Source organism: Cetorhinus maximus, unplaced genomic scaffold (assembly GCF_964194155.1).
Source record: "Cetorhinus maximus unplaced genomic scaffold, sCetMax3.hap1.1 HAP1_SCAFFOLD_632, whole genome shotgun sequence".
Lineage (NCBI taxonomy): Eukaryota > Metazoa > Chordata > Chondrichthyes > Lamniformes > Cetorhinidae > Cetorhinus > Cetorhinus maximus.
The window spans coordinates 73,448-76,668 of NW_027596574.1; positions in this window are offsets into that span (position 1 = coordinate 73,448).

The window sequence follows — 3,221 nt, forward strand, 5'->3', positions numbered from 1 at the left end:
TCAACTTCTATGCCCTCCGGTATAGAAGGGGTCAGTGGGTGATCTATGTGGAGTCCCCCAGTCAGCTGTCCACAGTTGTGTCAAGCTGGTGGATGCTCTGTTCAGGCGGGTACTGAACTTTATTCACTACCGTACGGACGAGGCCAGTCAGGCAGAGCGAGCCAGAGGCTTTGCAGTGATTGTTGAGTTCCCCCACGTCCAGGGTGCAATCGACTGCACACAAGTGGCCATCAAGGCACCAGCGGGTGAGCCGGGAGCCTTCGTCAACAGGAAGGGATTCCACTCCATGAACGTGCAGATAGTGTGTGACCATAGGATGCAGATTCTGCAAGTCTGTGCAAGGTACCCAGGAGGCTCCCATGACCCGTACACCCTGAGACTCTCCCAGGCGCCGCGGCTCTTCAGTGCTCCAGCCCGGCTGGATGGATGGCTGCTGGGTGACAAGGGCTATCCCCTCAGAAGGTGGCTCATGACGCCTCTCCGCCATCCAGGAAGAGAGGCTGAGCAGCAGTACAATAGGAGTCATGGCACCACAAGGGCGGTGATAGAGACAACCATCGGTCTTCTCAAGATGCACTTCCGATGCCTGGACCGTCCAGGGGGCACACTCCAGTACCCCCCAGATCGTGTGTCACTGATAGTGGTTGCATGCTGGACTCTCCACAACCTGGCATCGGAAAGGGGGGAATCAGTGGAGGATGATGTTGCCACAGCTGCTCTGGCGGCAGACAATGAGTCCAGTCGTGAGTCCGAGGACGAACACGGTCAGGAGAACGCTGAAGAGATAGATGCCGACCTGGGCAACCTCCAGGGAAGCAGGGACACTCGGGAGGCTTTGATCTACTGTTCCTTCAGCTCGCCTACCACACATGAACCACCACCACATGGCAGGGCTGGAGGCTCCATACTCAATACCTGAGAGCAACAGTTGCTTGGTCAGCAACATGCACTATGTGCCATTTCAATAAAGCTCAGTGACAAACAGTCACTCATAACATCATGGATTCCCCTTCACCTGCAGAACTAATGAAGCACCCAGAGGCTTGTTGAGAACCAACCCATTTAATGCTTTACAGCTTGGCATACAGAAATTAAACTAAATGAAAATGTGTTCAACACCAGCACCAACTTAACAGGAACTTAAAAGCGGGACAAAAGAAAACGACTAGTGTTAAGCCCGTGTTGTGCATAAAGTGCTTTACATTTACACTGGCGGGTGCTACGTCTTGGTGCTCCCCCCTCGTTGACACTGGCATTGCAGACAGCCTGCTCACTCTGCTGTCCTGTTGGCCTTGATGACCTTGGTGGGCATCCTCTGGCCATGGAGCCTATGCTGTCCCTGCCTGGGAGGGAGTGGCCAGTGCCATGGCTGGCATCTCCCCAGTTGCCGTAGCCTCACCAGACGCCACGGTCACTGGCAGAGGGGTAGAGGAGCTGCTGCTCACGGAGCCTCCCAGAGCGGCCTGAGAGGAGCTCGCAGAGACGACAGGCAGTTGGTGCGCCACCGTCAGGTCACTTTGGACCTCCCTGCTCACCACTGATGGATAGTCGCCTAGCTGGGATACTGGGTACCAATCCATCTCCCACACTGACGGTGACCACCTGAGGTCATTGCCGGTCATTGAGGGCTTGCAGGTCTGAGCGCATCCCCAGGAAGCCCTGGTTGTTCTCCTGGAGGAGCCTCTCCATGAGAGTTGCCACTCTCTCTATGGAGGAGGCAGCGCACTCGGCCATGAGGGTCGTTGCATTGCTCATGCTCCGTATGGACTCCTCCACAACGTAGACCATGGCACGCATTCCCTCATGTATCTCCGTCAGATCCTCCCACACAACCTGCTGGACTTCCAGCATCTGCTGTCTCAGGGACGACACCAGAGGCTCATCAGCAGCCACTGACTGAGCATGTTTCTGGTCCCCAGCCGTCCTCCAACTGCCAGCGCCCTGGACGTGCTCTGCCTCCGCCTACACCTCAAGCAAGTATGAAGTGCCCTCACCGCTGTGCACCGAGTTTCTAGCTGACAATCTTATTCTCACTGAGGTGCTGGTATCTGCGCTGGTGCCTGCCTGGCTGAGAGGGTGTGGCGCTGGTGCCTGCCTGGCTGAGAGGGTGTGGCGCTGGTGCCTGCCTGGCTGAGAGGGTGTGGCGCTGGTGCCTGCCTGGCTGAGAGGGTGTGGCGCTGGTGCCTGCCTGGCTGAGAGGGTGTGGCGCTGGTACGTTCATATCATCTGTGTCTCAGGGGTCAGCGGCGGTCCCTCAGGCTCCTGAGACCGGGCGTGCTCTGGTGAGGCTGAAAGGGAGAACCAGGACATTTGATTAGTTGAAGTAGTTACACTGTTAATGTGCATGCCTGGCACCCGGATCAGGGTGCGCTCGTCTTTCCATTATCAATGGGAATCCCATGTTGGAGGCTGAAATCAATACATAGCAGATGACCGAACTCAGTGGCTGCCTGCACCGTTTTTGAATAGGCCGCCGGGTCGCCATTGGACCCGGCAGTCATTGGCCTCCTGCCGCTGCCCGCCCCTTGCTGCAGATATCAGGAGGCACGAATTACGCTGGGCGGGCTGTAATTGGCCCGCCCACGTAAAATCGCGGTGTGCAACCGATGGTTTTAGGGTTCCTGCTTCGATACCAATCTGGGCTACAAATTCCAAATGCCCACCACCCTCTGGGTGATACAGTTATTCCTAATATCCCTTCGAACCCTTCTTCCAAGCATGTTAAATCTGTGCCTCCTGCTAATTGACCTCTCCACTGGGGTAAACAGGGCATCTTGTCCTCTCTATCTCGGCCCCTCATAATTTTGTACACCTCAATTAGGTCACCCCTTAGCCTCCTCTGTTCTAAGGAAAACAACCCCAGCCTACCCGGTCTCTCCTCATAGCTGCAATTTTCAAGCCCGGGCAGCATTCTTGTAAATCACCTCTGCACTTTCTCCAGAGCAATTATGTCCTTCCTGTAATCTGGTGACCAGAACTGTGCACAAAATTCCAGCTGTGGCCTAACCAGCGCTATATACAGTTCCCTCATTACATCCCTGCTTTTATATTCAATACCTTGTCAAATAAAAGACAGCATTCCATATGCTTTCTTGAGCACCTTATCCACCTGTCCTGCCACCTTCAGGGACCTCTGGACATGCATTCCAAGGACTCTCAATTCCTCAACCCCTCTCAATATCCTCCCATTTATTGAGTATTCCCTTGCTTTGTTTGCCCTC